The sequence below is a fragment of the Eupeodes corollae genome, chromosome 1 (genome assembly GCF_945859685.1).
Source record: "Eupeodes corollae chromosome 1, idEupCoro1.1, whole genome shotgun sequence".
Classification (NCBI taxonomy): domain Eukaryota; kingdom Metazoa; phylum Arthropoda; class Insecta; order Diptera; family Syrphidae; genus Eupeodes; species Eupeodes corollae.
This window is the reverse complement of record NC_079147.1, coordinates 11394047-11416966: the sequence shown is the minus strand read 5'-3', so window position 1 is coordinate 11416966 and position 22920 is coordinate 11394047. Positions and strand designations below refer to the sequence as shown.

At 34.4% G+C, this 22920-nt stretch overlaps 1 protein-coding gene across 4 annotated transcripts in view; it reads left to right on the top strand.

The window, feature by feature from the left end:
- The window catches only part of LOC129938749 (tyrosine-protein phosphatase 99A), a 771051-nt gene that overhangs the window by 539987 nt on the left and 208144 nt on the right, over positions 1-22920 (top strand). Inside the window, exon 1 of one of the 4 annotated variants that reach the window (XM_056046482.1) lies at positions 18245-18504. The exons of the other annotated variants lie outside the window; for them this stretch is intronic. The gene's annotated coding sequence lies outside the window, so the exon portion shown is untranslated. Of the gene's footprint in view, positions 1-18244; positions 18505-22920 lie in introns of those variants that run through there. 4 annotated transcript variants of the gene reach the window in all.

The window sequence follows — 22920 nt, the reverse complement described above, 5'->3', positions numbered from 1 at the left end:
CTTACTTTCTCCAAAGCCATGTAAAGATTTGCTCCACTGTTCAGTGAGATGAACCATGAGGTTACCAGTGTCGACCTATTGCTTCGAAAGCGGTACTGACGGTCATTAAGAAGCTTTCGAACTTCAAGATATTTCTTGAGCTGATAATTAATCAGCGTTTTCATGACCTTGGAAAGAAGAGACGTAAGTGCAATCGGTCGGTAATTAGAGGGTGAAGAAGATTCGCCTTTTTTGGGGATGGGCTGGACAAATGCAGTTTTCTATCCTCTCGGAACGAGACCTGAAGAGTAGGACAGATGAAAAAGCTTACGCAGTGGTTTTGCCAGTGTTGAAGAACACCTCTTCAGAACAAAAGTGGTGATACCATCTGGACCAGCGGATTTATGTTTGCTTAGATCTCTAAGGACTCTTGCAACAGTACGAGTGCGAAAAAAGTTTGGTCCCATAGAATCACTAACTCGCTCAAGTACAGGCTGAGCCATAATATTTAATGGCAGCGTAGAATTGGCGCCGAACTGCCTGCGAACGGATTTCGTCAGTACGCTTCGCTTTATAGCAACGGAAACTTACCTCTTTGGCCCTAAAAAATTCTTTACAGCTCGCATCAAACCATTCGTTTTCTCTGGGTCTGATACTTTTAACCCTGTTCGGTATAAAAGTACTCATTAAACTTGTGATCATATCAGCGCTGGTGTCAACGTCACTATCGAGCAAGCATAGTGACCAGTTGAAGATCCTGAAGTATAGTTATTGAGACCGTCCCAGTTTGTTTTTTCGTATTGCCAAACGGTTCTCTTTCTTTAACTGAACAGTTTTGACACGAGAAATTTGCTGACAATGGTCAGGCGTGCCTAGAGGAGATAGAACACTAACAGTGTACTTATCAGGGTCAGAGGTAAGAAACAAGTCAATAGTGTTTTCTGCTTGACCATCAACGTGTCGAAACAAAGTTTTGTAGTATTACGATATTGAAATTTCGCAAAATCTTTATTGGTACGTCATATTTTAGTAGCATCTAATGTGAGGGCACTCTGGACAGCTTAAGTGAGTTAAGAAACTATACTGAGTTTGAAGTGTTCTTGATGGAGTCCATAACAGCGTCTATTGACAAATACTCCTACTTATCTCCTCCTACTTCATCCAATATGTTTAAATTAGAATCGCTATTTGATAAAGACTTGTAATAAGTTCATGTACTCTAACCGTCCGTTGGTGTCACATAGCCCTCGGAATCGGTTTTTAATCGGCCATCTCCTATTTTAAGGAATGTTTTAGCATAGTTTCGTGCATTAATGGGTAGATTCAAGCAACATTTGCAGTGAACTTCAATCTTTGAACGTAAATTTTGACCAAGGCAACTATTTAGTTTTTCAAGCGTCATGAATTTCCAATTCAGAACTTTACTTCGCAAACCTCTACTTTAAGTTCATAGTACAAAAACTATCAACAAAATTATTGTCTAAACAAAAACCTCAGGCAAGCTAAAAGTCCACCACGATGTGAATTTTGTAATTTAAAGAAATATTAGTTATTTCTTTTCCGAATTGAAATTGACCTTGTTTTTTCAACACTTGACTTAAATTTCGATAAAAAATCGCAGCAATCTTTCCAGTATCGTGATTTTCGTAATATTGATGTTGAAAACTTATTTACAGAATGTATGTCGATGGATTTTGATTGTCCAGAAATGCTCCTCGACTTTAAACGGTTACATAATTCTGTAACGAATTTGATCAAAAAGTGGAAATACAAATTTTATAACAATAAGTTTAACTCAGATCGGTCGTCAAAGTTTTTTTGGAAGAAAGTAAAGAATATTGGTTTGAGAAAAGATTTTCAATCTTGTGATGATAATATTGATTTGGAAGGTTTGAATGTTAAATTCTCTGCTTCACAAACCCAATTCTGTGAAATGTCTTCTAGACGTGCAGAGAATGATACTACTAACGCCTTTTCGGTAAGTGCCGTAGATGATTATCAGGTAGGTAATGCAAATTTCTCCATAAGATCCAAATACACCGGAGTTGACAATATTCATCCTGACTTTATTAAAAGCCTCCTACCCTTCCTACTTTCCCACATAACGCTAATATTCAACACCATTATAATGACATCCCATATCCCACCCTATGGTAGAAAATTATCCCCATCCTAAAACAAGGAAAGAAGAAGTATATAGACCGATAGTTATCCTGTCTTTTCTATCTAAAGTTTTTGAAAGACTGATGATATTAAAGACAAGCTATTATTGAATCCTTATTGCTATCTGGATTTCGGGCTGGACATAGTTGTGTTTCAGCTTTACTCAACGTATCGGTCCAATCGTATGCAAACCGTGTTCCTACCTGTTAATAATGGTGTTCCTCAAGGATCAATCCTTGGACCTTTACTGTTTTCATTGTTCATTAATGATCTGCCCTCTGTTTTGTCTTACTCTCAGTTCACATCTATGCAGATGATGTCCAATTATTAATATTCCTGAGATGATGCTTAAGGATGCAATATCTAAAATTAACATTGATTTACAGGCTATATATAATTGTTTGACACGGAACGGACTTTAACTTTATCCTGAAAAAACGAAACCTCTTCCAATTTCAATAAACAAACCAAACCCAGATAATTTCCTTCGCGTTATGTTGAATAATTTATGATTGAATATGTTGCCCTAGTTAGAAATTTAGGTTTGGTCTTTAACAACAGGTTAACTTGGAATAACCATGTCGATAGAGTAGTGTAAAAGATTTATGCTTCACTTTGAGGATTATCTGTTACTAAATCCGTACTACTTACCCACATTAAATCAAAGCTGGTAAAAGCACTTGTGTTCCCTATAATAACATACGGGTGTGAGCTGTTTGCTGATCTTGATTCTCAATCAGCTCACAAACTAAAGGTTGCATTTAAGGCAATAGCTCGGTTTGTTTTTAACTTATGTAGGTTCGATCATATCTCTTTTCAAGCCCGTCAGCTTTTCAATTGCGATCTGGTAGCTTTCTTCAAATATCGTTGTTGATTTTACTCTTCAAATTGATTTTTAAAAATGATATGTATGTATGTGTTTCTGTAAACTACATAAAACACTCATTCTCTTTCTCTTAGAATTTAAGTTCTTGTTAGTTTTAAGAACTTTTATAAAATAAAGAACTTTAGTCTTAGCCGAGATCTCAACTTGTTTTATTGCAAAAGCGCAACCTCCTTAAGACATTTAAAAAAACAGACTTAATTTTTGAGTTTCTAGCCGTTTCATATTATTGCGCTCGTCCACCTTTATTAAATGAAGTTGTGCAGTAAATAAATAAATCATAATTGTAATAAAGTTCAGCTTTCGGTTGAATAAAAGACATTATCAGCTGTCATTTTGATAGAAGTAGAATTGACTTGATAGGGAGATTTTTCTTGACTAACTTTCCAGTCAACGTTCCATTAAAGTTGCCTTAATTGGAAAATAATTTTTTGGAAGCTGGCTAGAAATTTGCCTAACTTTCAAGTCTATTATGTCGTCTGAACCTGCCCAATGTCATTATAAGAACCCTAATGACAGGCAACATTGATTTATCCAAAACTAGGCAGCTCCTAATTATATGCAGTAAGTTACTGTTCTAAAACAGAATATGTTGAATATCTAGTTATAAGCGTGACCGGGCGGATCTACTCGAATAAGCTGTAAACGAGTTTTTTATCGCTGTTCAAAGTAGAACAAAATATTAGTCAGCCTTGTAACTACCTCTTCACAAAAAATCAAGCCATAATATTGCTCAGTTGCGACGTGAAGGACGGACAAGCAGACAAACAAACAAACAAACTGACTTTCCTATTCAGGAGTATTCTTTTCTTTTTGAAGCGTTTTTTGTTTTGGAAACTTATCCACTTTTACAATACCTTCGTAAGATGGATTTAACAGAAACTTCTTTATTTAGATCTTTCTAGATAAAAAGGGATTTTTCATAAGTGAATGTCTTTGGTTTCTCTTCTTAAATGGGTTTGCTCTGCTCGGTTCCTTGTACGCGTTTTACTTTATATTTTAAACTTTTTCCTACTTTTTTTAAATTTCGACGCGTAACAAAACAATACAAAAATTAATAACCTGGATATTAACAAATCCCAATGTACAATGAATAAGTCTCGGATAGATTTTATGTAGTAGATCTGTCAAATTGACAGTTGACTCTCTCTGAAGCCAACTCGTCGGAATCTGTATCAATCTCAGATTGGCTGCGTTTAATCTCGTGTTGGATAGAGTATCTTAGATAGGTGGATTTTTAGGGATAGCTGTCCAAAAATTAAAGCAACTTGTTATTGTCTATGATAATATAAGCTGAAATCAATTTTCAAGTTTCTTGAAATTCAACTATGTGTTGAATCAGCTGTTCTGTCAGATACCTACATACCTCAGAAATTCTTGGATACCTATGGATTCCTTTTTTGACATCTCAGCTGTTTTTGATCAGCTGTTATTTTACACGTAAAACACTAACAAAGATTGAATGCAACATTGATAGGGTATTCGGATACCTTTTTGTAAGTGTTTTAAATGTAAAATAACAGCTGATCCAAAACAGCTGGGGGGTCGAAAAAGAAATCCAAAAGCTGATTTAAAATATCGCTGAATTTAAATTAACTCAAGAATTAATATAAAATTTGTATGTTTTTCAATAAGAATCCATTGAATTATTAAAGCTTTCCATTGAAATTGTTATTTTACAATAATTTGGTACTTTAAGATCTAAAGGTATCCAACTTATTCAATAAGGTATCTCAAATGCACATATCATCCAGGATTTAACAATAGATTGAACGCATCCAATCAAGTCGGCAAGCTTACAATATCCAAATGCCTTTCAATGAAAATCTGTTCTAAGATCTTGTTGTAGTCTTAAAGTTTCATTGTCAAATCGAATCAGACGATTTTTTATCAGTCCAGAGAATTTATTACAATATGACAATGAAGAATTATTTGTCACCAATTGTTAGTATCTTAAAGAAACTAATGTGACAATGGCTAAAAGTGACGTTTTGGGCAAAATTGTGAAACAAAAATGAAGGCAATTTCCTTGCTAAACAATTTAACAACATTGCCAAATTCGTGTGTACTTAGCTTATTATTTCCAAAGAAAAATTTAACGTAAGTCTGAATAACTTTAAAGCGTTTCTCGATTGCGTATGTATATTTCCATTGTTTAAATTAAACTTGACTGAAATTGAGAAATGTCAAATAAAGTGCATACAAAACTTGACGTTCACATTCAACAGCGGCCCTTAAAATGTAACCACCCTAATTATGCTTAAAAGTGCGGGTACAAACTATGTTCTTTACAATTGTTCAATTTTATGAAATATACTCGTATATACCTGCCTTGAATAAATCTACCCAACTTTTAGTCAGGTATAATTTTATAGCAAAAATTATAACTCTTACTCAGTCAAAATCGATTATATATTTGTGGATCAATATTTAGTTAGTTGTTGACATAAAGACTTGCGTGATTAATTCATGTTTATAATTATTGTAGTATAATAAATTGAAGAGATCAAGTGTAAGAAGACCATTATACTTGGTTTGCACTTCAACTATAGCAGCTATATAATAGAATTATAGAATTGCTGTCAACTTCATTATAAATATAAAAAATAACCGCAGCCAACTTCATGTAAAGGAACGAAGACGATGGCACTCGAATTCGAGAAGCCAACGACCATTGACGCCATTAATATATATTTGTAAAAAAAACTAATTATAAAGAAAAAAAATAAAGTTTGAAATCAAATAATCTTGTTATCCAAATATACTTATTGTATTACATATTAAAATTTGTATAGGGTACTTTATGTATGAAATACTTTTAGGTACAACAAATTATAAACAGTTTGTACTTAATTTTAAATTCAAAATATGTTTATGTGGTTAAGATACATGACATTTAAACATTGGACTTGAATTAAGTAGCACAGTCCAACTGTTTTCTTGACATGTATTTAGAATTTCTTAACTTCACAAGTATCAAAATACAAAAATATGTGACTGTTTGTCAGTCAATTATTCTTCTATAATGGAATGAGCATTTTTTTCAATTTTATGCGACAACTATAACTTCGATTTGTATTTGAAAAAAAGCTTGAAGTTCCGCACGTTATGTCATATAGAGCTACCTTTTCGGAATACATATATTTTATATTTTAAAGTTGACACATCTGTGAGGCCAGTCAGATATGACTTATTAAGCAATGATAAACATAGCCACAAAGTTGTAAGCAACTTTTGCCTCAAAGTTGATAGCTGAGCGATGGGTAGCAACTTGTAATACAAGTTTTGAATGCAATTTAGATCAATTATATCATCTTACAATCTTTCAGTTAAAAAATTGTCTCAAGCGTCTAACAATATTGCCAAAAACGTCATGGTCAGCCTGACATATTCTAAAAAAATCCTCTTTATTATATTAAACTCATTGACAGCTTATGTCAGAACGCGAACAAAATTAAAAATATTGCAAAATTTGATAAAAGCGTGAACAAAAGTGAACGCATTCAACCCGAACAAAACATCATCAGTGCGAATGCGTTCACCACTAAAACAAAATTCAATTAAATTTATGAAGAGATGTGGATAATTTCCAGAGGGATATTTTACCACCAACTTAAGAAGAGCTTATAGAACCTTCTAAATTAATGATCCATGTATAAGTACATAACTTTTGTGGCCAAGTAAATTCTTTTTAAATTATGGATTCACGAAAAAGATAACTTGTTAGTAACTTTATGCACATACTCGTATTTCATAAAAGGTAACCTAGCACATAGCATTAAATTGCTTCCATTAAACTACCCGGCCAAAACTAAACTTTATCCTACGCCCAGACTCCTGCCCCACAATCAAGGCAATAAATAAAACATAAAATAATAAGACCTCTTTGTTCAGTCGATTGTAATCCTGTAAAAGCGTGAAAAAATAAAGAATTTGCACTAACATAAATTTCAAACCCAAAAACAACAAAAAATACAAATCCTTGTGAAACTAGAAAATATTAAATTGCCCACCGAATGCGAATGGTTGATATAGTAAAAGTAACCTGGATGGATAGGCCACTCCGCCGCCTTGTTTTTCTACCTTTTATTTTCTAAGTTCAACCTCCTACACAGATTTTTTGAAAAAGTACAAAAGTCCTCCTAAGCTCGACATCAGGCGGGACAAAAAAAAACACATTTTTCCTCGCTGATGTACTCGTACCCTTACTACAAGCAAATCCTAGTGCGGAACACTTGAAAGGCTCTCGCGTACCCCCACGGGTTTTGAAATATTCGTAAATTCGCAAACCTTCCCGCGTGTACCCATTTCACAGCTATGCCACGTCGCCGTCGGCGGTGGATTAATGACACCTCGTAAATCAAGGACCCCTACGCTTTGTAGCTCTACGGCTGGCTGGTTGGTTGGTTGGGCGGGACGGGCAGGCGAAAGTGTGTTCCTCCTCCCGATAACAAAAAATGGAAAAAGAAAATTACAAAAAGAAAAACGAAGAAAATAATCGTGGGAAATGAAAATGATAAATGCAATAACTTCCAAATGGTATCTGGCTTTGCAAACAAACGAAAAAGTAAAATAGTCCTTGAAAAAAGGAAGCATACTCACCTGGAACTGGAAACCTGGCCAAAAAACAAAATCAGGTGTGCACCTTTGCTGAACTGAGCTGGCTGTGATGATGGTGGATGGGTAAAGAGGGTAAACACCCCAAACAACTTGGCTCTAAGTTAATTCTTACGCTCACTCGCTCCGCTTGGCAATGGCCCATTCGGAGTTTGAAGGATTGTTCGCGCTAAGTTTGCCATGTTATTGCTTCTTTTTTTCATCCAGTTTGCGGTCGTTGTTTTTTTTTTCTTTGTGTTCTGCCCACGTGGTCTTAATGGCACAACAAATGACTGTAAGTCTCCAAAATGGCGCGTACTGCCTGGGAATACGACCGACGCTATAAGCATCATTAGCCGTGGTTTGCCTTTTTTATTATGTAGATGGAAAATAAAAAACCTCACAAGCCATTCACCCGCCCAACCCAGCAAGAATAAGGACGAAGAAAAAATCCCTGCAAGGAATTGGTAAGGTACTGGAATAACTTCTAACCTACATAGTTAAGAACGAATTATTGTTCATGCATGCAAGGTGGCTCCACTCCGCTCCGCGCGCCATTCTAAATTGTGCCCATTTTCCCCAGGTACACCCTAAACTATCGCTGGCACAGGATCACTCTAGTTCTACAGCTCCAGCTCCTATCCATGGCTGATTATGAATTCATTTAGAGTAGCTGTGTAAGGAACAGGTAGGAGCAAGGAACGTAATGTAGGTGTAGAAAGTGTAGTTAGAACTTTCTCAGACAGCAGGTGCCGAAGGACCTCCTTCACTTCCTGTTGTTTTATTTACACGTTGATTTAATTTTGAGTGAACGAGCTGAGGATGGTCCGATCCGATGGTTGGTTAGTTAGTTGGTTGGTCGGTCTGTCAGACGGATGCCATAGTTGGCGGATGATGCTCCTCCAGCTTAATTCTGTTCGGTCTTTCGGGCGGTCGGTCGTTTGGTTTGGTTATTCGAACTATAACAAGTTGAGAAAATCTTTTGCATTCTATGCAAACACAAAGCTCTGGATAATCGACGAAGTTTTCAGCAAGTTCTTAAGGGATGGGCATGGGATACTATGGGAAATCCTTACAGTTTATGGTGATGATATGTTGCTATATTGCTGCAGGTAAGTAGGTGCATATATTCACTCTGTAAATATGCAGAGACAGCCGAAGCTTAACTTTGGACAGGAGGAGGATATAATGCTGCATCAACATCAGCATCAGCATCAGCATCAGCATCAGCATCGGTATTGCCTTTCTTGAATGTTTGTGCTTCTCTGTAAATATATTGGCATAGGTGTACCTGAATTTGTTTTTGGGTTAAAAAGATAATTGTTTTTGCAGTGGAAACATAATCTTGGTTAAATGCACTTGAAGAACCAGGTCTGTTATAATATTCCATGCAAAATATCCTTTTGCACCCATATAAAATGCATCTCATGTCTTCTTCATCTCAAAATTCATCCTTTGTTTTCGAAAAGGATCGACCAATTCGATGAGTTAGAAAGAGGAATGAATACCTTTATCCATCTACGAACTTTGTAGAAAGAAACATTATTATTATTTGAGGACATAAAATGATATTAAAGGTTATGCTAAGACGACTTGTACAACAGGACGTGCTGATTGCATTTAATAATAATTTTGTACCACAGCAAAACCATCGGAAACTTATAACTCTATAAAGTATCTATGAATTTCATATAAGAGTAAGCTTATAGTTGGTTTCTGTAGAGCTATGTGTAAGCTGGTGAGTTATTTGGGTTAATCCTTTTGTTTTGAAATCTAATTGGGCTTAATTTACACTATTTTCATTCACAAAATAGAGATTGGGTTATTGTGTTTCAAGTTGTTTCAATATAATTTAAAGCTTATCTTTTATGAGTTACAATAAGAATTATTGTTGAGATAGTTTTCTGAGAGATGTATCACATCTTCGACTTAGATAGATCCTTAAATAGTAAATTTAATTTGTTTCGTTATCCTTAAGATTTAAATTAAGATTTATGCTCATGCTATGAACGTGTGACTAACAATTTTCGTAAGTCGAAGAAACGAAAACGACAGAAAATTCATTGTTTTTGGTCTAGTGCATTCTTATATTTAATTTGAAAAACTTCTTAAGTTAGTTTTCATGAAGAATCTTCAAACCTAAAGAAGAAATGCAAAACATTCAATCAAAGTTCAATACGTACGTTGAAATAAGAAATATTCTTGTCGTGTGATTTATACGATCCAATGCTATTGTTCATTGAACGCACTGTATTACGCTGAACGCACAAACACTGAATACATTCGTTTCTTCATTTAAATCTTATATTATGCTTTCATTTCTTCCAACATCGAATGTCAGAAAATGTTATTTGTTTATAACTTTACCTTAAAGACGGCTGTTTTCTACGTTTTTCACAACAAAATGAATGTTTATTTAAATTCAAACCTCTGGAATTATTAGAACAATTCAAAATATCAAAGTGAAATATTTCTTTTGACAGCAACCATCTGCTGTTTTGTTTACATATAATTGAGCGCTGAATGTTTCGAAAGGTTTGTTTGTTAAGTTCAACTTTAAATTGCTATTAGTTTGGAGAGGTTTTATAAAAAACTTGTGGTTAACGAAAACTTTGGTTTACCAAAAATGTATGGGAAAACTATAGTTTTCGCTTTAGGTTTTCGGCCAAAACCGATAATTTCGCGAAAAGCCATTGGCATTTCTATTTTTTTAACATGGAATGACCGATAATGTTGGTTATTTGAAACTTAAACTGAGGGATGACTGTTCTCTACATTTTCCACAACAAAATCAAGGTTTATTTAAATTCAAGAGTTATGGACAACAATTTAAAATATCAAAGTGAATTTTTTTATTTGACAGCAGCCATAAGCTGCTTTGTTAACATTTAATTTAGCGCTGAATGTTTTAAAAGCTTTGTTTGTTTAGTTCAACTTTGAATTGCTACTAGTTTTCGAGAGGTTTTATATAAAACTTGTGGTTTACAAAAGATAGGTAGAAATGGCGATCTCAAGGCAACCTAGCCTGAGATCCAATTAGCGCTGTAAAAAGATTAGGTCTCTAATCTTTGTCTCAGATAGTTCATCAAGTTCTCGAAAGAATGATTTTCCAAAATATTTCATTCTAGTGTTTGCCAAAGCAGGATATTTGCAGAGGAAATGGATTATCGTTTCACTTTCTCTTTGGGCACTACAACTACGGCAAAAGGTGTTGTAGGAGATACCTGACTTCTTCGCATGAACTCTAATAGGCCAATGTCCGGTACAAACGGCAACAATCCTGGCTATGTCTTGCCTTGGCCTGCATAGAAGATCGTGTGTACGGGTTTTATTATAGGTGTGCCATATCTTGCTAGATATAATGCAGTTGGGTAAATTGCTCCACCTTCGGTTTGATTCAGTTTGGTAGATAGAAAAGATTTTAAGAGATTTTTTTTTAACCATCCCCGCAAGTGAGCTATGAAGGGCCGATCCTTGCCTGGTTAACTCGTCAGCCCGTTCATTTCCCATGATACCACTATGGCCCGGAACCCAGATCAGGGTGACATAAAGGTTAATATTCAGGCTCGCAAGCTCATCGGAAGCCTAAAGGATTTGGCTACATTTAGAGACTCAGAAAAGATCCCAGAACCAACTCCGCACTCCATTTTTGAGCCGTCAGTAAAGATGGTTGTGTCGAAACCTATCGACACGATGTCATCCTCCCAATCTTCACTCGATGGGAAAATAACCTTAAAACCCTTACTAAGGCTCAAAGTAGGAGTGCAGTAGTCAGTGTCTACCGAGATAATATCTGAGGAAATCAATTTCGTAGTGTTGCTGTGACCATAAGGTTTTGACAACCAGCTATTTGATTCCTTCAGCCTAAAAGCGCTGCAAGAAACTATGTATTTAATAAAAAGTACGATTTTTAGAAGATCCAAAATAACGTTCAAGGCATCCGTTGGGAAAGTACGCAAGGCCCCTGTGGTCCCCACGCAAGCTGTTCTCTGAACCTTTTTTAGCTTATTAATATTATAGGCTTTGCTAAGAGCAGGCCACCACACAATCGAACCATATGTTAAGATTGGGCGTACTACGGCTGTGTACGTCCATAAAATCATCTTCGACTGAAGTCCCCACTTTTTGCCGAAAGTTTTGCTGCAGGCGTAGAAGGCAACACAGGCATTCTTAACCCGTACTTCAATATTTAGTTTCCACTTTAGTTTAGGGTCGAGCATAACTCCCAAATATTTTGCACTGGAAGACAATGATAGGATTTGACCGTTGAGTCGAGGTAGCGTGAAGGGCGGTTCTTTAGTTTTGGTGGTAAAGAGCAACAGTTCAGTTTTACTTTGGTTAACTCCTAGTCCACAACTCGTGGCCCAGCTGGTAACTTTCTTCAAAGCCGACTCCGTGATTTCACTAATCACAGAGGTGTACTTTCCTGACATCAATAGCACCAAATCATCCGCATAAGCTACCGCCTTCACTTCACATCCCTCTAATTTAACAAAAATTGTATCTATGACCAGAAGCCATAGAAGAGGCGAAAGGACACCACCCTGGGGTGTTCCCCTCCTCACGCGTTTTGTTACGATTGTATTGTCTAGAGTGGCTCGAATCTTCCTACCACTGAGCATGAAAATAATCCATTCTCAAATGAAGTCTTCTACACCGAACTTAACGATCGATTCTTCTAAGGATTGTGTAAGGACGTTGTTAAAAGCACCTTCTATGTTTAAGAATGTGTCAAGATACATTTCTCTATAATGGATTGTTTTTTCTACAGTACGCTCTACCTCATGGAGGGCAGTCTCCGTAGATTTGCCCTTAAGATAAGCATGCTGAGAGCTTTTGAAAGGTCGTCCAACTAGGATTTCTATAATATGGTAATCAAGAATGCGCTCCAAGGTTTTAAGCACAAAAGCTTATTGGTCTGAAATCCTTAGCGGATTCGTGACCTCGCCTACCCACTTTCGGGATAAAAACTATTTTGACCTGTCTCCACGACTGGGCACATGTTTGAGAAGGAGACATCCCTTGAAAATTTGTTCCAGCCATGGAGCTGCCACATCATGCAACTTTTGAAGCATAACTGGCAGTATGCCAACCATGCCTCGGGATTTGTATGGAGAAAAAGTATTGATGGCCCACAAAATATTTTCTCTAGTTATAACGGAATTGACTTGCTCCACATGAGTTACGTTTAGCTTTGTGGTTTCAAGCGGTTCGGGGTTATCACTCTCGCAACCCGGAAAGTGCGTCTTCATCTGTAGCTCAAGAGATTCGGCTGGAGAGGCTGTCCAGGTTCCTTCAGGCTTTTTTAGAAATGAAGGATTACAATGTTCCTTCGATAAAATTTTGCTGAGCCTTGCGGAGTCCATTATGTCATCGATTGATTGACAGTATTCTCTTCAGCCTGGTCTTTTGGCTGATGACAGGGCTTGCTTGTAAATTTTAAGAGAGTCTTTATACGGTAGATAAAACTTGTGTGTGGCAGATATTGAAAATTGTCCTCGTCATTTTCCTAAGACTGGACAGTTCTTCATTCCACAAAGAAGGAAGGGTTTTACGGCTATATTTAACTGGGCAAGAGAATCTAAAAGCATTACTTATAGAAGTTTCAAAGGTTTATACCTTTGATTCAAGGTCTACAATCGTACTATACTATATACTATAGTACTATATATTTTTACTATCGGGTAGAAAAGCGATACAATTATGAGATGTCAAGATGTGTCACTTTTAAAGAGTCTTGACATTCCTCTAAAAAAATCACTCAATTCAAATTTCAAATTCTTAAGTGACATAAAGCATACAATAATAAAATATTTACAAATTGATTTTTTTTCAAATCGAATAAGCTCTTCATTTTGTATCTTATTTGAATTTTTAAATGAAAAGAACTTAACAAGTAAATTTAATAAAATTCATTCTCAGTTTATTTTTCTGAGAAATTTATACGAGAATCTCGTTTGTATTTCTGAGAATATAATATTTTACTTACCTTCGAAGATTTCTAAGAAATATAAACTCTTTTATTTAAAGTTATTATGATCCTTTTATTTATTGTCAGGTAGACAGAATACTTGACAATGAAGGGCTAAATAGGAAGCGCTGGCAAATATAATATTATGCATTTTAATTTTCTTCTAGCTAAAGATAATAATCTCATCTACCTCAAATAATAAATAAGAGCAGAAATTATTGCAAAAGGCACTAAGAATTTAAGATAAACGTGACATAATCATTATTAATCTTATTGAAAAATAATGTAGTTTAATGTTTGTTTACATGTTACTCTGGCAATGATATCATCCCATTAGAAGGGAAAGATGACACTCGTGACAGTTCAATTCCGAAAGGAAGAAAACGCACAAGTAAATTCGGAAAAAAAGTGATGCCAGAATACACTTTGTAGATTGACACACGTTTCTATGTTAATATTTTATGTTGCTTTAAATCTTATATAATATTTTACGATTTGGTCTTTTTTAAATCAATGAGTGATATCTCGCTGAGAATAGTTTGCTTCTGTCGTATATTTTGGATATTTTAATTCAGTTTATATGAAATTCGGTATTTAATTTTTAAAAAGCAATTTCATTTTAGTTGAGACGTTTTGACATTATTTTAAATGTACATATTTATTATGAATTATGATGGTTGTAGAAACAATTCTGAAATACTATATTTTCAAGATACGTGCACAAATAAATACTAGCTTTTGAAAAGGATAAGGACTAAAATTAATTATTCCACAATAGTTGTTTCTTGTAACCTAGTGTTTCTTAAATTCTTAGAACGGATATGAGAAACAAGTTTTTTTATAAGAATGTACTCAGGAGTCTCAAAAATGTATTCTTCGCTAAAAATTTAACATAATAACAACAACCAATTTTCAACAAACACAATAAATAACAATAACACAACAAATGTTAAATGAACACTGAACTGCTAAAATTCTCTTCAAATTTTAAATTGAAATGACATTTGCATAGTTGCTTCGAATTTGTCTTAATGGTCTGTTTTGTTTTTTGAGTTTTGCAAGTTTCCTACTTATGTTGGAATAAGAATGTTTGTAGACTTAGAAATGTTTCTTTTATCAATAACAATAACACAATTAACGTCAAATGAACACTGAACTGCTGAAATTCTTTTTAAATGTCAAATTTAAATGACATTTGCATAGGTTGTTTTGAATTTTTTTAATTGTCTGTTCTGTTTTTTGAGTTTTGCAAGTTCCTTAATTCCAACTTATGTTGAAATAAGGATGTTTGTATGTTTAGAAATGTTCCTTTTATCAGTGTTTTTCTTATAAACGTGTTTTTATGAAAACACAATTTAACAACAATATAATTGTGAAAGTACATGGTGCTCTTATAAGCGTGTTTGTTAAAAGCGATAAATACTATTTAGAAAATGACACTTGCTTTAAGGCCTTAAGAAATACAAGAAGAGAATGGCCGTTGTGTATCTTATAAATTAGACTGCTCATTTATCGACAATTATTTTTAAATACTTTGGGCAATATTTGTTACAAAAGACAGTGATCTGAGACTCTTTCGATGTCTCAATTCTTTAAATATTAACAAGTGAGACACACATTTTTAATTTGTTCTTAAATAAATATGATGGAGATACAACTATGAACTGTCAAAATATGTTGCCTCAACAATCTTCAACTTTAAGGAAAATTGCACTACATTTACTTGCTAATATTATCAAAAATCATAAATTGAAAATTCGTACAAATGTTCTCTTACAAAATACATAGTTAAAGCTGTCAAGACGGTTAAAGAATCCAATAAATGATCTGTGAAAGGATTTGGAAAAATTTTTGACACTGTTTCATGCTAGATTTAATTACATGGGCAACTTGCTAACTTCTGTAATTGGTTTCTGTTTTGGATCAAAAGCATTGATCATGGACAAAAATTACTTTCCAAATATAATTTTGTCGAACCAAAAGTATTTTGTATCATTACTATTTGTAAAGAGGAGTTTAAATGGCTTCTTTACTAATTCTACTTTACTATTGGAAGTTATAATAATCTACATTATTTATTGAGTTGAAAATTTGTAAATTTGTCTAGGTTTCAAGGTCCTTAACTCTAAATCAATTCTTTTTATGACAAATGTTTTTATGTACGTGTTAGCATATTTTCTAGCTTTAGTTTCGTTAGCAATATCTTAAGAACAAACTAAGATATTGACTACAAATAAATGTCATTTGACTTATGTGATGTCACAACATAACACTTTTTTATATCAAAATAAAGAAGTAATAAAATTAATGAAAAGTAAAATATTAAATATATTGATTGGAAAAATGTTTTTTGTATCTAATAAAGTTTTAAGAAAAATTCAATCCATAGTTTTTGTTTTCTTCAAACTTCATTTTAGATCGAACCAAATTTTGACAGAAGTAATAGTAGTGTACAAAATGGAATTGAACTTGTGAACTTTATTCTTCAAGTTCCAGTTGATGTAATACCCGTGTTTTGTTGGAAAATCTATTAACAGTATAGTAGGATTTTACACGAATAACAGAAACAATATCCATAGTATGAACAACACCGATAAAAGTTAGAGTAGAATCTAACTATGGATGGGTTTTTGACATTAATATAAGTCTCGAATGGATCTTATATGATTTTGTTCTCAAATGTTGGTACGATCGATATTGCATTTGTATCTCGATGGTTGTGTTCGTTGAGTAGTTGTGCATTTGGCAACATGTGTGTTTTCCATTGGAGAAAAAATCAATCTATTACTGTTGATATTGTTAGTGAAAATGGACTGCCTGATCTTATTTTGCAAGAGAAAACAAAAGAAAATGTATTTATGTTCTTCTATGTTTCAACTTAAGGTTTTTCTTAATTTAGATTAAATAAATCTTTTTGGTGTTTCCACCGAACAAGAAAATTTAAAAATGATTAAGTTTGACAGCTCTTTCTAAAATGCAAATGGAGTTTTAATGTTTTTAATAAAGTGTAAGTGAGATAGTTTGATTGGTGTAATAATACGCTATCTACTCCATTTTATTAGTTTATGTTATTTTTATTTTGCTAAGTTAATTTTAACTTTTGATTTTCACATTATTATTATTCCGAAAGGTCTTCTTTGAATTGTACCAATTTTTAAATAAGAAAATCTGACGGATCGTTTTGTTGGCAATTTCTCATTGTAATATATATTTAATACCAAAAAAAGGAATGTTATATCACGAGCATCGCCAAAACCCAAATAAGTTTTTCATATTTCATAATCTATTTTTTTCGGCTACCAAAAAACATCTTACCATTGATTCTATTTTAGCACGGAACTATAAATAAAATAATAAATTAGGTGGGACAACAGTCCGTTGATAACCAGGGCCTAGTGACTTCCAACTCTCAACCATTCCTGTGTCCAAGTAATTGCAGGGATGGAGGGGACCTACAGTTTAAATGCCGAATCCAAACGGCTAATTTGAGAGAGCAATTTTTGATGACTAGAATTATTCTTGGAGAATTTGTCAATTCCTCGCAAGAGGCAGTATCCATGAACGAAACTTTAGGTGGCAGAAGTAGGGATCGAACCCAAGACCTCTCGCATGACAGTCCAACGTACTAACTATCATGCCACGGGTACTACGGAACTATACAAACGTAATATTTATTTTTTCCAATAATACACGTTTATAAATTTGAACTTACATATATTCAAAATATCATTTTTATCTGTTCGAACAAATTGTTTGCGGCAACTCAGCCCCGGCGTTCTACTTCTTAGCATTAACCGCCAATAATCTGTCAATCTGTCTTATCTCGTAATAAATGCATTGAGCAATTTATCGCTCCGCTCAGTTTTGACAGCTTGAGTTGTGTACGCGCTGAAATGCTTTGGTAAATTTTAGTGTACTCGTGCTGCATACCATGTTATGAACAGTTTTTAAATTCTCAAAAAAATGTTTAACTCAAATATCTTGAGAAAGAGTATTGACTACAAACTTATTTTTATTAACTTTTGTTCTTTTTATTAGAAAAAAAAATTAATTACCTTATTTTATTAGTTCAACGTCCCAGACATTATTTCAAAGCTCAGCTTAAACTTTAATCATTAATTGAATACTTTTCAAAGTTTTTCACAAGTTAATGAGGCTTAGAACAAAAATATTCAAGGCCGTCAAAGGAAAAATGTCAGTTTAAGTCACATTTCAGCTCTTGTTTCTGTTTTAATTAACTTATTCATTCTATAGTATGAATTTTTATTATGATGTGAGTTACATTTTTGTCTAGTTTAGTTAAGAATTATAATTTAGAGTGTTTCATTTTATAATAATTACAAATTTTATTATTATTGATAGAAAAATTAGAATTAATTTACTCAAAGTAACTACAAATCATGAAATTATTATTTTTTCATACTACTTAAATCCATGTAAACTCTCATTAAAAATTATATCAATGGCAACTCTCATTACACCCTACTGCATTTTCTGCACAATATTTACTCCGAAAGCAGAGTTCCATTTCCATCGTTATCGTTTTCGTCGTCCAACCAAACCAAACGAAACAAACAAACCCAAACTCCGATACTTTCGAATTTGACATTTGTGTCTGTTTTATTTTCTCTTATTATTCGGAACTCACATTCGGAGTCGGTTTTCGATGGTTCGTCGGTCGTCTATCATTTCAAATCGTGTATTCTCAAAATAAAAAATTCTTTTTCTCAACTTAAACAAACTCCAATCATCCAAATTATTGTTCCCCAAAGTGCTTCCCAGTCACTGCCGTGTTATAAAAGTGCCAATTGTCTCGTGAAACATTGAAATTCATGTGAAAAACACAAAAACAAACCAACCAAAAAGAAGTGTTCCATCTCTAAAAATTGTGTGCAGCGCAGAAAATCATTTGGTAGAGGCGAATGCACTATTCTTTTTTTTTTTTAGTTTCTTCTTCCATCATCATCATCATCTTATCCTATCTATGGTTCCCTTTGTGTTCATTTTGCATCCCCAAGGGATTCTTCTCGACATATTATTCGCGATTATTTAGCCTCGGGAAATGTTAAATTCAACTGTGATTTTTGTGATTGTTTATTAAAGTTTTATTTTCATTTATTGTTTATTGCAAAAACAAATTGAGAGAAATATCAAAATTAAAATCTGGGTTTGGTACAGCGAAAGAAGATTCGCTCGAAAAAGAGAAAAATTGACAGCTCTCGGCACCAATACGAATGTATAAGTCAGGAAATCAATAAAATGTGTTAAAGTGTTTGACAATACACACAATCGAAGCGCACGTTTTTCGTATATGTATACACGAATACACGTGCTATCAGCCAGGCGCCATGTTTGTATACAGTGCGGCGAAGGCGAATATCGAAATTAACTGTGCTGTCGGCTGCTGCGAAAGTTAAGTTCGCTGTCTGGTTTTCTGATTCTGGTGTCTTCCAGGGCTGCCATGCTATGAACTCAGTCTGTAGTAAAATTTTAAATTACTTGTAGACGAAAATTGGATCCCTCAAAATGTAACCAATTTCAATGAAGCTGTCAAAAATCAGTAAAGAATTTTGACATTTTCGTCGGGATCATCGCAAATTTTCATTTAAGTGAAGTTGAAAACTTTTATATAGGAAACTGTTTTGACATTAACTTTAGGCATTTTTTAAGATTTTAGGTTTTACTTAATGAGAGTTCATGGTATACAAATGTCTGACTTATAAGTTTAAAAATTTGATAAGAAACGTTCTGATTAAAATCGATGTTGGAGAATTTAAGAAAAAGATTTAATTTCCAACTAACAGCGCGGTATGGCAATCCTGCTGCTGCTGCAAAAGTTCAATTCGCTGTCTGGTTCTGGTGTCTTGTTGGTTTTTCTCTTTGTTTTGCTTTGCTTTGTTGTTGTTATCTGCTTCTTCGTGATGTATTCTTGTGTAGTAATGTGTATTTTGTTGTTGGGCTGGCCTGGGTATTTCATTTTTTTGAGGCTCTTTTGTAGCTGGAAACTGGGATTCGGTATTCGATTCGGGACAGAAAATAGATACATTTCTGTTGGTTCGACTCATCTCCACTGCCGAGTGCCGACTCTCCCGATCCCAATTGCGAATTAAACAGAGCCGGCCCGTTTGTGATTCTTTGCCTTTTCCAAGGAGTGGTTCTGTTCTGGTGGTATTTTGTTGTGGGGTTTTAAGGTCGATGAGAAGATGACGAGGAAACACAGATTTCATCCAAAAATGGAATATACGACTCGGGAGATTTTTGGGGAAAATCGACAAAGTTCGCGTTTGTGGAATCGAATTGCATACAAGTTAGCCAGCAGCAGGAACTGGTGTGAACTGCTCGTCCTCTTCTGTGCACACATGATTCTTTTTCTTTTATTTTTGGACAAAAACAAAAACTAAAAATAAAGTTGGCAAACAGGATTCTATCGAGTTGGTTGTGATGATGGCCTTTGGGAGTTGTGGGATGCAAAGAGTAGGTTCATCTTTTTCCCTACACATATACACACTCTAGTTTGTGGACTCCAATTGGATTTTGGTCTTTTTCGGAGTCATCGTCGTCGTCGTCGACAATTCTGTCTATTTCAGTTGCCCGGGACAGGAACTGGACGATATAACATCTCATTATTCATTGTAGCTACTCCTCATATATAAATTTTGTTTTTGTCTTTTAGTTTCCCATACCATGAGTCAGAACTCAGTCAATGGACTCAGTCAATGGACTCACTCACAAATTCGCAAAGCATAACGAAGAGTGCGCCTCTATCGATTTTGCAAATATGATTTTTCTCCACTCAGGGAAATTCAATTGAAATGTTGAGTTTAGTTCTAACGCATAGTGATGATGATAACCTGATACCTACATGACCTGGGCGTGGGTTTATCAATATTTCGATGTTCATAGGTACTTTCAAGTTGAAGTATTATTGAACTTCGTAAGTTTTCTAAGAAAACAACATGAAATTGCTGTATCCTCGTGGAAGATAATAAAATTTTCTTCAAGGGAAACTAAGAGACAGGGTGTTTTCTATGAATAATTCTTGAAAGATGTGAGCTCTGTACACATGCATATCCTTTGTTCTCTCAAGTTATTTGTCGGATGATGCACTGGTTAGACACTTTGAAGGCTACAAGTGGGTCTAATCCTGACCTAAGTCAGTCGTACTGTTGACCCACTATTGTTCCTCATTCTAATTCCTATAGGAGGCTTTTGGAAACCGTTTTTTACTTTCGTAAATTGGAAACTTGGATAATGTCGAAAGGTTCTATGTCCTGGAAAAATTCCCCGATACTTATTTTGTATTCTTCCATTGGCTTACTATGACGAGTTGAAAAGGTAGCAATCTACATTTTAACCAACCGATCAATTGGGAATAGTTCCAAAAATGGCCAGATGACTTTTAAGTCTTCTCTTTAAATTATCAACCCACTATCGACGAGGTAGATTCCTGCTTCCGCCCCTGAGTTAAAAATTGTCAAGTCTCTTCAATTTTCAGGGAAGGGAAATTAAAATTCCAAATTGAATAAAGTGGAGCTCGTTCATCAAATTGCATATAACCTGCCGACAATTTTCTTACGTAATTTATATTTCTTATATCTCAAAGTCATCTGTCGTCTCTCACCTTCAATCAGTCGAAACAGATAAATTATATATTTCTCATTCTCAATATTCACTTAACACATTGATTGAAAGGCTGTGAATAAATTCATTTGATTACATTGATTCGGCGAAGGCAGCAGCGGTGGCGGCGAGTGCTTAGCTTTGGAATTCATTTTAGTTTTCTTTTTGAAGAAAAAATATGTCTATTAATTCTTTTAAGCACGTTAAAGTCATTGACATGGCTCTAAGATAGATTGAACGACTTGATATAAGAATAGTTGCATAAATCAAGTAGGTTACTATTTATGAAAATGGCCTTAAAGGATTTAAAATAAAAATATTTATCGGTAGGTTTTTGTTACAAGGGTCATTGACACTTTGAGACTTTGGGCTTAAGTATTGTATTTGAATCGAAAAACTTGATAATTTTAAATAAGCCATATATTGTTAGGTTATCTTGTAACAATTACCGGTTCTTAGTATAAATTACAATTAAGTGCTGAACGAACCTATTTCAAATGTCACTTTTGGAGTTAGCCTTTATAGCTGAATCACAAACACGCTTCAGCTTCGGCTTCGTCTGCGTTACAGTGGACCGGCTTCGAGGTTGCTTTGAATGACATTTCTATTATTTCATCCCTCCAAAGAGCGAATATTTTGTTTGTTGACATTTTGCACAGCTGTTGACCTGTCAAACAATGCAAATGTTCAGATAATTGAACTAGAGCTTCCGTTTACAGTCACATTACGTTACATTTCCTTACGATTGTCAAACGAAACGTGAGGCTGAACTCGTAAACGTCAGGTGAAGCCGGAGCTGAAGCGTGTTTGTGATTCAGCCATTAAAAACAAGTAATTTGCTGTCACAAAACAAAGCCAATCAATGCCAGTTTCTAGTAACTGATTGGTCAGCTGTCAAAAGAATACCCTTCCAATTAGGACAACTTTATTTCTGGAAATTGGCTGCGTTCAATCTCAGACAGATATTGTATCCGGATACCTTTTTGTTAGTGTCTTACGTGTAAAAAAAACAGCTGATCAAAAATAGCTGAGATATCAAAAAAGGAATCCAAAGGTATCCAAGAATTTCTGGGGTATGAAGGTATCTGACAGAACAGCTGACATGGTTGAATTTCAAGAAACTTGAAAATCGATGTCAGCTTTTTGTGTTTGTTGATAAAGAAATTTAAAACTACATATATCTAGATATTGTCACTTCATAATATTCCTCGTTTCTGTTAGGATAGTTTTCTGTTAAACGTAAATCGTTTAAAACCGGATAATCGTATAGAATTCCAACTGAGGTATCTAAAAATCCACCTATCCAAGATTGAACGCAACCATTAAGTCTAGAAAATCTCTCAAGTCAAGTCAATTTATCTCAAAATGACAGCTGATCATGTGAACTTAATTACGTTGTTATCTTTTATATCAATTTTGACATCTTTTATATCAATTCTACAATTTTCTCAAATATTTGTCATATTTTTCGTTTCTTTTTAATTAAAGTTTGAGAACATGAGACTTCAGAATGAGTGGCCTCAAAAAAGATCTTTCAACCGTAAATCAATGTCAGATACATTTAAGTGTCTAACGTCAAATTCAATCAAATTCAATGTCGATAGATGTCAGCAGCAAAAATGTAACTAAATGTCAACTCAAGTCCTGTTTGACAGCAGCTTTAAAATAAATTAGGTTGCGCAACAGTCTGTAATAGCTGAAACACAAA